The sequence below is a fragment of the Lynx canadensis genome, chromosome B2 (assembly GCF_007474595.2).
Source record: "Lynx canadensis isolate LIC74 chromosome B2, mLynCan4.pri.v2, whole genome shotgun sequence".
In the NCBI taxonomy this organism is placed as follows: domain Eukaryota; kingdom Metazoa; phylum Chordata; class Mammalia; order Carnivora; family Felidae; genus Lynx; species Lynx canadensis.
In genome coordinates, this window is record NC_044307.1 from 72,056,168 (window position 1) to 72,069,988 (window position 13,821).

The window sequence follows — 13,821 nt, forward strand, 5'->3', positions numbered from 1 at the left end:
TTCCAAAAGGATTTGTGGATTTCAGGGCTGGCATGTGGCTACCATACTATGTAGTGTGGGATTAGTCTATTTCCCTTGTTTCCTGGGACGCAGGAAAGTTATGCAACTTTGCTAAAGTCACAGAGTTTAGAGGCAAAAATCAAAATCTACTTTAATGTTTTATATTTAGAATAATTCATATTCATATTTTATTTATTTATTTATTTAAAAAGAAATACAGGTTTTTTTTTTAATTTTTTTTTTCAACGTTTATTTATTTTTGGGACAGAGAGAGACAGAGCATGAACGAGGGAGGGGCAGAGAGAGAGGGAGACACAGAATCAGAAACAGGCTCCAAGCCATCAGCCCAGAGCCTGACTCGGGGCTTGAACTCACGGACCGTGAGATCGTGACCTGGCTGAAGTCGGACGCTTAACCGACTGCGCCACCCAGGCGCCCCAAGAAATACAGTTTTAAATGAATCCTTTAAGTTCCATGGGAACAGGAATTTTTTTTTCTGATCCACTGACACTTTCCCAGTGCCTAGAAAAGTGATGACCTAATATTAAGTGCTTATGAAATATTTGTTGAATGAATTAATGCAGGAACAAACAGTTACAAAATGTCATAATCATCAGCTATGTGATTATTTTAACCAGGCTGTAAGCTAGATAATGGTGGTGTTATGTTTTGCTCACCATTCTATCTTAAGTACCTAGAACTTGGTCTTATATCAATAGTTAAGTAATTTTTTGAAATATTTATGAACTATGATTTATTTGAACCACAAATTTAATTTTTTTAAGTTTATTTATTTTGAGAGAGAGAGAGAGAGCACAAGCAGGGGAGGGGCAGAGAGAATCCCCAAGCAGGGGATTCTCGATGTGGGACTCCATCCACAACGATCATGACCTAAGCAGAAATCAAAGAGTCAGATGCTTAACCAACTGAGCCACCCAGGTGCCCACAAATTTGATTTTGATCAGAAATATCATGGTGTGGGAGAAAGAACACTAGACCAAGACAAGTAGTCTGGGTAAGGTTCTCCATTCTGCAGTTAATTGGCTGCGTAGCTTTGGATAACTTCTTTCAGTTCTCTGGGCAGTGCTAAAATGAAAGGTTAAACCATATTCCCAATCTCCAGTTCAATTCTTTTTTTTTTCTTTCTGTCTTTGAGAGAGATAGACCAAGCAGAAGAGAGGCAGAGGAGGAAGAGAGAGAACCTTAAACAAACTCCACTCCCAGCACAGAGCCTCACTCAGGGCTCAATCTCACAACCATAAGATAATGACCTGAGTGGAAATCAAGAGTCAGGTGCTAAACCAACGGGGCTACCCAGGCACCCCTCTCTAATTCAGTTCTAATACTCTAAGATTAATCTTCCCACCCTTTTATCAAAAGAATTAATAATTTTGCAAGACTCTAGATGCAAAAGCTTAGTAACTCACTGATTTCCAAATGTATGGCATCCATCTGAAAACTCACTATATAACATAGGTCATGAGGGAGTCAAGACATAAACTTGGGTTACAACTGTTCTGAGCAACAATTTCCAACATCTAGATCACAGAGGTAAAATGCTAAAAAGCAGACAGATGCTTTGGCAGTGGCATAAAAGAGATTTGGTAACAAAATATTCTGGCTCCTGTGGTTAAATGTGAAATGTACCTCAATGCAGATATTTCTTTCAATTCAGAGTGTTAGAATATGGAGAATGTCACTTAAGCACACAGTAGGATGAATGGACATCGTTGCAGAAAGTTGAAGTAGGAAGAAGAAAATTAGCTGCTATCACGTGGGAGTGGAGAGGACTATTTCATGAGTACAAGTAAGATTTCCCCTAGAGATTCCATAATTAGTTGGAAGAAATTTAGAGGGGGGAAAAGAGAGAGTTTTAGATTTCTCAAATTTGTCTATACCAATGAATCCCACTCAGTTAGGGACAATACCATTCCCCACCTCCCCAGAGTATTTGTAAATGTGTGTAGGCAGTTTTGTTTATCATAATGACTCTGGGGCCCTACAGGCATTCAGTATGTCGGGACCAGGGGTGGTAAGCTAATGCAATGCTCAGAAGAATCTCGTACAAGGAATTATTTTTCTGCCCCAAGTGCCAATAAATAGTGCCTCTATTGAGAAAACATGCCTTGTAATGATACCAAATAATATGATAAACTGTGAGGTTGTATTCTAATTCTCTTTCTTCTACAATATTTCAGATACTTGATAAATGACAAAACATCGACTACATTTAATGAACGTGAATTTTTTTTAAATAAAACAACATGAAACAAGTAGTAAAAGGCATAATTTGCGAAGTCAAGGAAAATACAAACTAATGTTGAACTAAAAAATTTAATATTTTATAATATACAGTGCATTATATATATATATAACTTTAATGTTAATTTATTTTTGGGAGAGAGAGACAGAATGTGAACAGGGGAGGGGCAGAGAATGAGGGAGTCACAGAGTCCAAGTCAGGCTCCAGGCTCTGAGCTGTCAGCACACAGCCTGATGAGGAGCTTGAACTCATGAGCTGTGAGATCATGATCGGAGCCAAAATTGGACACTTAACTGAGCCACCCAGACATCCCAGTGCAGTTTTATATTCTTAAAGTTTCTTCTGCCACACATAATGGCCATTGTAGGAGGCTTAATTATTATTGCATTCATGTTTTAAATAGAGAATTTTCTCTTTTCCAAATTCCAAAAGAATGAAGATTATGAGGAAATTCAGAGAATGAAGGACTTAAATTTATTACCTGTGTTCTCTGATTCTAGGGAAAATAACATATAAGTTGTTCCAAGAATAGAGTTCTCTTTCCTTTGTGGATGGGAAAAAGAAAGAGCAATTATCCTAACTGAATGTATTCCTCCCTTCCTAAGTAGGTTTAATATTATATCCTCCTGTTGTTGAAAATCCATTTCTTCCTTGTTCTCCTGCCAAGAAAAATTCCATTTCATTAATCTAAATGGGAATTTTCCAAATAAAAAAGGAGAAAAAGCTTATCCAGAAAAAGAGGAAGACGCTAAGCCAGAAGCAGCAGGAGACAGACGAAGAGAGCATTACGGGTCACATATCAAAGAGAGTCCACCTTCAACAGCATAAACTGCGGGCACACCATAATTTCTTCTATTATAATTACAAAAGTGGAAAGCATATTCTAGCCCTTCATACATAATGTATCATTCTATCACCCATCTTGAATATTAAAAGGATTCACTTCTGTGAAACTTGTGTATTTTTTGAGAATCCTTATAAATGATAATATAGTATACATTTTATCTTAAGTTAAATAACTTGAACAATGGAAGGTTCTTCTTTTCGAAAGAATTTGGAAAACAGGGAAGAAGAAAAGATGTCCTGAAAAGAATGCTAATTTAGAATCCAGATAGCTCGAGATCAAATCCCAGCCTTACTGCTTGCTGTGCAGTTGGGCAAATTGCTTTGCTTTGATTACTTCATTTGTAGCCTCAGAAATTCACATTTTCTGATAAACCATCATGGCAGAATTAGCAAAAACACAAAATTTTCAAACTCAAGAAAAGTACAAATTAACATTGGATTTAAAAGTCTAGGGGCGCCTGGGTGGCGCAGTCGGTTAAGCGTCCGACTTCAGCCAGGTCACGATCTCGCGGTCCGTGAGTTCGAGCCCCGCGTCGGGCTCTGGGCTGATGGCTCAGAGCCTGGAGCCTGTTTCCGATTCTGTGTCTCCCTCTCTCTCTGCCCCTCCCCAATTCATGCTCTGTCTCTCTCTGTCCCAAAAATAAATAAAAAAAACGTTGAAAAAAAAATTTTAAAAAAAAAAATAAAAAAAAAAAGTCTAAAAGTTAAGGGGTGCCTGACTGGCTCTGTCAGAGGGATGTGCGGCTCTGATCTCAGAGTCGTGAATTCAAGCCCCACGTTGGGTGTAGAGATTATTTAAAAATAAAATCTTTATTTTAAAAAAACCCTAAAAATTGAATAAAGTATAGTAAAGTTTTCTATTCTTAAGGTTTCTCCTTAAGGTAATTATCTTCTAAATCTTATTTACAAACGGAATGGTTTCTGCTTGAGCTCTTTTATTATACTTTCTGATATATAGCGACCGGAAACTAGTTGGCACTGTCGGGAAATCTCTTTAGTCAGATACACAGGCTTATAATATGTATTTTCTATCTTCCAAGGTACTCCAGGTGGCAGTTGTGAAAACTTTTTCACTAATATATAACATGGGTCAGCATTTTTTCAGCCTGCCATAGCAGTTTACTTATTGTCATTCCTGCCTTTACTCATAGTCTGCTCAACATTTTTCCAGCCTTTGCTAATGCTTTTCTTGTTACTATTCCTGTCTTTGCTACCAGCCTTGGTCCACAGCTTCCTCAGCTTCCACTAGCTGCTACTGTCATATATTTTAGATATTTGTTTTGGCAACACCCCACTTATAGACACAAATTTTTATATCAGTTCATTTTTGCTTATAACAAGCCACTCCAAAAAATAGTCCTTTGAAAACATAATTCTTTATTAGCTCACAGATCTGCAAATTGGTAATATTGGATGGATATATCTGGATGCTCATTTCTGAACAGGCTCTCCTGGATTCATTCATGTGTCTACACTCACATGGTGTGTCATTGGGACCTAGTTGTTTATGAATGGCCTCACTCACATATATGGTCGATGGCTGAAGCAATGGGCAATTGAGCCACATGTCTCCAACATGGAGCAAGCTAGCCCATGTTTTAACATGGTTTCTGAGTTCCAAAAGCAGCAAGAGAAAGTAAGTTTTAATGTGTAATCACTTTTTAAGTCTCTGTGTCATGTTTGCCATTTTCTTTGGACAAACAAGTCACTTGGCCAAGTCAAAAGTCAGTGGTCAGTGTGGGACTTCTTATCCAAGGTCATGGGGATAAGGGAAGAAATTTTAAAAATAATCTATAACAGGGGCGCCTGGGTGGCTCATTCAGTTGAGCATCTGACTTCGGCTCAGGTCATGATCTTGCGGATCGTGAGTTCGAGCCCCAAGTCAGGCTCTGTGCTGACAGCTCAGAGCCTGGAGTCTGCTTTGGATTCTGTGTCTCCCTCTCTCTCTGCCTCTCCCCTGCTCATGCTCTGTCTGTCTCTCTCTTTCAAAAATAAATGAACATTTAAAAAACAAAAACAAATCTGTAACAGGTAGTGATACATGAGTTCGGTTTTAAAGGACACTTAAGGTTTTACAGATAGACAGGTGGGAAGGAAATTCATTGCAAGAAGAGGGAAAATTATATTGAAAGCCATGGAGGAAAAAACATCATAATCTTTTCTGAAAATATGTGTTTCTATGCTTTCTTCATTTGGCCACCATTCAACCTTGCATATTTCAAGCTTCAACAAAAGACCCTAGATTATTTATTTAATGTTAAATTTTAATTCCAACCAAGAAAGCTTAAAACTCACAGAGAAAACAATAAAAAAATGCAATACGTAGAGCCGAACCGACTTGCCTACCAAACTTCAAATTGTCACCATTTTCTAAAATATAATAAAATTTCAAGTTAGCTCACTAACAACAAATAATGAGTAATTAATATTTCTTCCATTCAAAGACAAGTCAAAATTGGGAATGGTGATGGGCAGTGTGTGAAAACAAGAAGCAAACCAGGGAAATTCCTTGAAAAAAATAGACTGTTGGCTATGATGGATTATACAGCTAGAACTAGGTGGAAGGGGAACCAATGACTAAGTAAAGTTTATTAGTGATGGTCAGTTTTATGCAGAAAATGATTTAGCCAGTTATAATGCTTGCTCTTCCCTTCCTTCTTATTTTAACAACATCCTACTTACTTAGTATGACATTTATCCTGATTACTTCAATCTGTACTGTTCCTTCCTTTCTCTGAACTTACTCCGTAATAGCTCATGGTCAGAACTAAAGTTCGGCATTTTATTTTTTATCAATTCTTTCCACAATAAATTATAAATCCCTAGAAGATCTAAATCATATTTTACTCCATTTACGTATTTTCTATAGTATCTAGAACAGGGCTGTGTACATTATAATTGCTTATGAATAAACACTTGTTCACTGATTTTATTGAAAGCTTAAATTTTCCCAAGATAGGCCTAATTCAAAAGTGAGCTAGCTGAGATAGAATACATATCTCCATTCATTGATCTCAGCTGGTTTCCTATAGGCTGTGATGTTCCATGTTTTTTAAACAAAATAAAATCTTGCTAATTAAATGTTTTAGGACTGATGCTACTGAGTTAAGGAATGATGCTCATTCCTTAATCTCTCCGCATTCCTTTGAAATGATTTAACACTAATTTGTGCAAACTCAGGCTATGTTATAGAAAAATCATAAGGAAAGAGAGTAAACCTGAAAAAAGTTTATTGAACTGTTTTTGTGAAATCTGATAAACTGATAGCAAAATTTATACAAAAGAGCAAAAGACCAAGAATAACCAAGGGGGAAAAAGGATAGCCAATATACTGTCAAAGAAAAAAAATGTGCATCTGGGGATGGAGAGAATTTGTCCACCAGGTTTCCAGGATTATTTAAAGTTTCAGTAGTGTGTTACTGGGGCAGAGATAGACAAACATATCAATAAAACAAAAATTGGAATCTCAGAGGTAGACCCTCACATATATGAAAGAAGTCAGAGCTGCAATTTTAGAGAAGTGTGGAAGGAATGGACACCTTAATAATGCCTGGACAATCTTTTAGTTTTTTTTTAAGTTTATTTATTTATTTGTTTGTCTGTTTATTTATTTTTGAGAGAGAGAAAGTGTGAGTGTATGTGCATGAGTAGGGGAGGGACAGAGAGAGAAGGAGAGAGAGAATCTCAAGCAGGCTCCACTCTGTCAGTGCAGAGCCTAATGCAGGGCTTGATCTCACAAACCGTGAGATCATCACCTGAGCCAAAATCAAGAGTCAGATATTTAACCAACTGAGCCACCCACGCACCCCTGGACAATCTTTTTCTATATGGACCCACATCACAACAAAAAAATAAATTCCTGGTGAATTAAGTACATATAAAATTTTTAACTTTAAGTCTGTTAAAATGAGAACTACTGTTTATTGAAAGACACCGTTTTAAACATGTGAAAAGACAATACATAAGTCAGGGGAATGTATTTCCAACACATATTAGTTAGAACAAATTATTCATATTTATACATACATATATATGTATATATACATATACACACACACACACACTCCAACACACACACACACACACACACACACACACTCAAACTAATAGAAAAATGGGCAAAAAAGATGCCCATTTTATAGAAGAGGGAAAACCAATTATTAATAAATATATAAAGATGTCCAATTTAACTCATAATCAAGAAAAGGCTGAAATACTTTTACACCCAAAATATTGGCAAAAATTTTAAACCCTGAGCAATCAATGTGTTTGAGAAGATGAGGGACAACAGGAACTCTTCTATATGGCTAACGAGAGAGTCAATTTGTTAAACCCCCTTTGAGAAGAATTTGACATTATCTAGTAACGTTGAAGCTACATCTGCCTCTTACCCAGCAATTCAACCCTAAATATCTACCCTAATCTAAAGAAACTCTCATGTACATGCAAGAGGGTACAGGTACTAAAATATTCAACACAGCACTGTTTTTACCAGTAAAAAACTGGAGCCAACCCAAAGGACAATTGACAGGAGACTGTATAAATAAATTGTGATAGATACATATGATGAGATATTTAGTATATAGCAGTGAAGACAAATGGGCTATAGTTTCTTGCACCTACATGAATGAAACATAATGCTAATGAAAAAGAAAGTGACAGAATACTTAGATTGCAGTTCCATTTGTATAAAATCCAAACGCATGCAAAACCGAACAAACATGTTATTTAGGGAGACATCATTTTTTTTAACAACAAAGAAAAACAAAGACAATAACCCATAATTCAAGATAATGGTTACCTTGGAAGCAAGGAGTGGAATAAGGTGAGAGGGATGGTGATGCAAGGCAGGGTTAGTTTTCATTCTTAAGCTGAGTGGTGGGCATGTTTATTTTTCTTATTTATACTATACATATGTGTAGTATATATTCTTTGCATATATGGAAATAATTCAAAAGGAATTTTTGGTTACCATGTAATAGGTGTTCAGCTAAATAACTGTGCTTCTGGTTGTATTCTGATTCTAAAGTGGATTTGTTTGCCTAGTCTGATGTGTACATACAATGGTCACTTTATGCATAATTTCTGCTTTGTATGTATGGTTCCAGTAACTATGTGAACAGAATTCACTCTTTATAGCTCTATCTTCCCATAGAGAATTTATACCCAAACTCTAGAGTAAGACTATCAACGGGAACATGCAGAAAGGGTAATTTTGCTGAAATCGAGGGCTGCAATTATTTGTATTAGTTCTGCATATGAATAAATTGGGAGATTTCTACTTTGCCCTATGCTGAGTAGTAATGGTCTATATGTCTACAATTTTAAAATAACATTTTCAAAAATAATTCCCTTCCTCCCTCCTTTTTTACAACTCTCCCCACACTAAGTATCTTTAGGAACATATGGTAGTTCCCAGAAAAAGCCAAATGAATATCTGAAACATTAATGCACTGTGCCGCTATCACCACAAGGATAAAGAAAACTGGGAATCCAGCAATCTCCTAACACAACCATTGTTGCCTGCCAGTTCTTATATCAAATAGAAATCATCACTTAGGGGAAGGATGGTTGCACAGTGACTAAGCAGACAGATGGCAGGTGTGAGTCAAAACACTCTGGGGTGCTAGCTCAAATCATTCTATATTACTCACTGCTGGAGAGAGGGAATCAAAAAACAAATCGCCCATTGGAGTAGGAGTAAAATGCTGAAAACTGATTAATAGACAGAAACATAAAAGGTGGGGGAGACAGTTTTAGGTGTTGTTTTGTAACTTCAATACCAAATCGGTTGATCTTTCTCCGCCTTTATCTGACTTAAGCCTTTCCCACCTTTCCTGGGTGACCAGCCCTGTGATGCACAAGGTTATTGTTTCTCCACTTTACCGCTCTGCTTGGGCTGGGGTCACCTGTTACAAAGGTTAGCCGGCTGCATTCCTGGAGGGCAATGTTCCAAGGCCAGAGAGGAGATGTGAGCCACGGCCTCGCCTGGCCAGCAGCCTGTGCTGGTTCACTGCCTTAGTGTTCTGTTCTTGGGAGTGACCAAATACAATTTGTATGTGTTAGACACATGCTTAGAATAAAACAAAGGCTCAACCACTCTTTCTTATTTGCATAACTGTTTTCCATATTGCCGTCATAAAAGAGATTAGAGTTAATGAATATGAATGTAATTATAGAAAAGGGCCCTAGGTGGAGCCTCAGTACTGGAAGCAACAAATGGAAGAACAAATTGAAAATAAAATAAATCAAAGTCCTCCAAAAATACCAGAAGGAATTATAGCATTTTATAGTGTATGTTGCTGTTGTTGTTCTTCTAGCAGAGGAAACAGCTGAATACAGAAATATGTGTTCTGCTTAAGAATAACTCTCAAAAGAGCATGTTCCCTAATAAAGAATAAAAGCACATTAACGCCAGTGTTCTCTCTCTGTTGGGGTTTCTACAAGGCAATGATCGGGGGAGAAGTGTCCCTAACCCGCTAGCACATTCTCCTGAACATTTCTTTTTGCTCCTTATAGAATCACCATCACTAACTTATTTATTTTCACAGTAGGAAATCTCATAAGAGAAATAATCAGAATTACTTTAAATGATTTGCCTTTATTAGATTAAAAACAAAAAAACCATAAGATGTCAAAATTACTTTTTTCTGTTTTTTTAATCTTTGTCACCATTGCCAAAGAGTTAAGATAGACTTTTTAGCTTTTAAAACTTAATTTTAGTTTAAGGAATTTATGTAGCACCTAAACAGAAAAACCTATTTGTATTCATTGTCACATGCAAAGGTTATTAATGCAAAAGTGAGTTTTGCAAGATTTTGATGGATCTCCCCAAACAATATCAAATAAGTAGTAGAAAAGTGGGAAAAGCAAGAATTCCTGCCTACAATGCAGGAATTCTCAACCTGGGGTAGGAGTTCTTGTGTGGAATTCTTTGGGTCTGTGGATAGTATTCAGAGGATCTATACTGACCTCTCTTTATTTAGGAATCTCGGTACTTTGTTTATCATGATTTTTTTGTCTGAATTTTGAATTTTTTAAAATGTTTATTCATTTATTTTGAGAGAGAGAGAGAGAGAGAGAAGAGGAGAGACAGAGAGAGAGAGAGAGAGAGAGAGAAAGAGAGAGAATCCCAAGCAGGTTCCACATGGTAGCACAGAACCTGACACTGAGCTCAATCTCACCAACCATGAGATCATGACCTGAGCCAAAATCGAGTCCAGTGCTTAACTGACTGAGACACTCAAGCGTCCCTTAATTTTGAATTTTTAAATATTGCTTTAAAATATCTTGATAGCTGATGTTTTTGGTGCTCAGAAGTGTGAATGTTTTGCTCACCTCATTCGAGTCCTGACCCTGATCTACAGACTATTATTGCTTTCACAAACTTCTAATTGAAACTTAGCATTTTCTTTAACTGTGAACTTGAGCAACAAACCATAATAGTGTAAACATTATCTGTGACTTTGATGCCACCACTTTCAAATTATGAATTATTACATCTGTGGTATGTATATCTTGTTATTCGATGCCTTAATAAAGAAGTAGACATTAATATGCCACAAATTCACTTACTTTAATAATCTGCAACTATATCTCAATAAAATGTGTTTCTTTTATAATCGTATGCAATTTGTTTTATTCATTTAAATACACTATCCTGGAAGAGGATCCACAACTTTACCAGACTCTCAAAGGGTCCATAGCACAAAAATGGTTAAAAACTTTATATGGGATAACTATCTAGGTAGCTAATCTCTTGATCGATATCTCTGAATTGAGACCATTCATTAATTTAGGCAACTATAACTCATATACACACATTCAGGCTCATATATATATATATATATATATATATATATATATATATATATGCAAATAAGAAATTTTTGGAATCAATGCATGCCTGAAATAAACCAAATCAGTTTACCTATACAGACATACTTTAAATGGTATGAGAACACGTAACAGTTTGATAAAAGTTCAAGTTCCTGGGTCCTACTTGAACTCAAATCTCTTGGGATCTTGGGCCTAGGAATTAAACTTTTATGCCAGCTTCCTTAAGATTCTGATTCAGATGGCTGTTGTCCTAAATGTGCTTCAAACTCCAATCCTTAAAGATTACTACAACAGGTTGTTAAAACCTCTTCTCAGTGAGACTTTCAAATCATTCAGAAAGCAGTATTTTTAAAATCTCCTTATATTTAGTACTGCTTTCTTCTTTCTTCTTTTTCCTTTCCTCCTGCCTTCCCTCCTTTCTACCTTCTCTCTCCTCCTCTCTTCATTTTAAAGAAACTGTTTTTTTTAATTATCAGATATTCCAGGTAATTTAAAGGGAGAATTTCGTGACAAAATTTGCTTATGTACACATCACCCAACTTAAGAAATTAAACCCTGCAAATAAAGTTTAATTCTGTCATTAACCTTCCTTATCATATGTTAGTCCTTCACCTTCAAGAAGTAATTAATATTCAGAATTGGTGTTTATCGTTCACATATGCATGCTTAAAATGATACTACACATATTTGTATCATTAAATAAGACATAATATTATATTGAATGCTTCTAAATTTATATAGTTGGTTATATACCACATGTGTCTTCTGCAGCTTGCTATTTTCTCAACATTGTGCTTGTGAGATTTATCCATAATGATACAAGTAGCTCTCTTTTTTTTAGATATACTTTTTCTTTTGAGATAGTCTTGTAGAAAAATTGCAGAGTACAGATAGCACCCATACATCATTCTCCCAATTTTCTTCAGTGTTAACATCCCACACAGCAGTGGTACTTTTGTCCAAATTGAGAAATTAACATTGGTACATTACAAATAACTAAATTCAGACTTTATTTGGATATCATCGGTTTTTCCATTAATACCCTTTTTCTGTTCCAAAATCTAATCTGGGAATGCATTTAGTATCCATTCATTTTTTTCCTACCATGTGATTATACTAAAATTTCTCCATCATTGTATTGACAGACATTTAGGTTGTTTCCAGTTTTCATTAATATATCTGATATCTTTGTGTACACATATGATGTTCTTGTGCACACACATGTAACATGTATGTTATACCTACATACAATTTCACAAATAAGTGGAAGTCCCCACTGTTCCAAATTCTTTACAGCTTTTGGTATTGTCAGATGACATTTTTTACCAATTTTATGGATATAAAATAGCATCCATTTTTATTTTAATTTACATTTCCTTAGTTACTAATGAGATTGAGCATTTTTCATGTGTTTTCTATTTTGCAAAGTGCTTGTTCATATCCATTGCTTTTGAATTTTTTTGTATTGATTTGTAGACTTTTATATATATAGAGAGAGACACATACCCTATACTAAATCTTGGTTGACAATATGTATTTCAAATAACTTCTCTAGATAGTGGCCTGTCTTTACTCACTTTTAAATTAAAACAGGGTCTTCAGGTGCACATTAAATGTTAATGTGGTCTAATCGATTCATTGTCTTTTCCCTGAAGATTTGAATTTCTTTTTCTTGATAACACAATCTTTCCCAATCCTGAAAGCACAAAAATATTCTTCTATATTTTATTTTTTTATTTCTATTTTTGAACGAGAGAGACAGAGAATGAGCAGGGAGAAGGCAGACAGAAAGGGAGACACAGAATCTGAAGCAGGCTTCAGGCTCTCAGCTGTCAGCACAGAACATCAGGCAGGGCTCAAACCCATGAACCGTGAGATCATGACCTGAGCCGAAGTTGGCGTTCAACTGACTGAGCCACCCAGTCGCCTCTCCTGTATTTTCTTCTAAAAGTTTGAAAGGTTTGCCTTGTGTATTTTGGTCTTTACTCGACTTGATGTAGATTTTTGTGTATGGTGTGAGGTAGGAACCCGGTTTCACTTTTTACAGAGAGCTATCCATTATTGCAGCAGCACTTATTCAATGGCTTATCTTTCCCCACTGATCTGCAATGCCACCAATATTAAATATCAAGTTACTATATGTGTTTGGCTCTGTTTCTGGACTCTCTTCTTTCCATTGCTCTATGTTGTTTTGCTAACGCCATAGTATCTTAATTATCATATCTTTGTAAGTCTTAATATCTGGAAGAGCCCTCATTTTGTACTTTCTCTTCAAGAATGACTTGGCTATTCTTTGCCCTTTGATCTTCCATATCATTGGAAGGATTCTAATTAATTCTTTATTTTAGGATCAGCTTGTTAAGGTCCATAAACCAAAACAAAACAAGAAAAAACTTGGCATAATTCAACTGTGGTGAATTTGGAGTAAAATTGATATCTTTATGTTCTAAGTCTTTGTGTTCACACACATGACATATCAGTTTAGATTTATAATTTTCTTTCAAGAATGAGTGAAAAAAAGGCATTACTTCTGTAATTGTAAACTAGAGAATTAGCACCAACAGTTTCTCAATCTAAGAAATACTAAAAGATACAATCAGACAGAAAGTGATCCTAAATGGACTGTGTGAGAGGCAAGAAGGAATGGTGAGCAAAGGTATTAGCATAAATACAGGTAAATAATAACAATAATGTCTAATTTGTGAAAGGTAACCAGAATAAAGTCAAAATACTAAACATATAGTATGTGAGTTGATAAGTGGGTGATAGCAGCTAAATCATTCTAATGTCTTTATATTATCAGGAATAATAATAAATATATTGATTATTTTAGACTTGAAGTAGGCATGTTAAATGGTAACAGTAATAATTAC